This window comes from Chinchilla lanigera, unplaced genomic scaffold, assembly GCF_000276665.1.
Source record: "Chinchilla lanigera isolate Chin_1 unplaced genomic scaffold, ChiLan1.0 scaffold00198, whole genome shotgun sequence".
In the NCBI taxonomy this organism is placed as follows: domain Eukaryota; kingdom Metazoa; phylum Chordata; class Mammalia; order Rodentia; family Chinchillidae; genus Chinchilla; species Chinchilla lanigera.
The window spans coordinates 651,281-652,353 of record NW_004955599.1 but is presented as its reverse complement, the minus strand read 5'-3'; the positions used below and the strand labels follow the sequence as shown (position 1 = coordinate 652,353).

At 55.5% G+C, this 1,073-nt stretch overlaps 1 protein-coding gene across 1 annotated transcript in view; it reads right to left on the bottom strand.

Annotated features, from left to right (window-relative positions):
• Ahnak (AHNAK nucleoprotein) overlaps positions 1-1,073 on the bottom strand; it is a gene marked incomplete at its 5' end in the record, with an annotated part of 27,294 nt that overhangs the window by 4,211 nt on the left and 22,010 nt on the right.

Genomic DNA, 1,073 nt, shown 5'->3' with positions numbered 1-1,073 from the left:
ACACACAGACACACACAGACACACACCCCGGAGTCTCGATCACAGGGACACACAGACACACACACACACCCCAGAGTCTCAATCACAGCGACACACACACACACACACACACCCCGGAGTCTAGATCACTGGGACACACACACACACGCGCACAGCCACAGATGCACTCCGAGAGCCGAGTCGCCCCTGAGGAGCTCGCTGGAGGGAGGAGCAGGCCCTGAGCTCCGACTTCAGACCCTGCATCCCCAGCCCGGCCCAGCCCTGGTGCTCTGCCATCCGAGGAGCTCGAGGACCAAGCTGAGCTGAGGCCTCGGACAGGCAACCAAGGTCTTTCCAGCTCATTGGCCACCAGATCTCGGCCCAGTCCCCGGGGCCTTTGCAGAGAGAGAAGGCCCACTGCACCGAGGAACAAGGAGGAAGAAAGGAGGTTTGGAGGCGGCGGGGAGGGGGGGGGCTAGGAAGCGTCTCTTCTCCATCAGCACCAAGCTGCATGGAGGGGACAGGGCAGCCACCAGGACACAGAGCCCCACATGTGCACCCGAGGCTGGTCTCTAGGCCAGGGGTCCCTGTGCACCCAGGGCTGGCTTCAAAGGACAGCAGAAGGCTGAGGCAGGAGGGTCACACGTTTGAGTTCAACCTGGGCAACTTGGTGACTCCGCAAGAATCTATATCAAAATAAACATTTAAAAAGGACAGGAAAAGTAGTTCACTATAAGAGCCCTCGGTCCATCCCCACAACAATAAAAAAAAGTCAAAACAGCCTCACTGGGCTCCAGGTGGAACACACACTGCCCACACCCACATCCCGGCTGGGCTACGCCAGGTGAGCAGCTGGGGAGGAACAACTTGAAGGTGCTCTGTTTTATTCTTTTAATGAGACAAAGCTTGCTCAGGACATTCAATGTCTAATTTTAATATTTTTGTTTTGAGACAGGGTCTTGCTATGTTGCCTATGCTGGTCTCAAACTACTAGGCTCAAGCAATCTCCTGCCTCAGCCTCCCGAGTAATTAGGTGTCCACCACTGCAATCGGTTCATAAAAACAAAACGAGCTGGGGATTTCGCTCAGTGGCA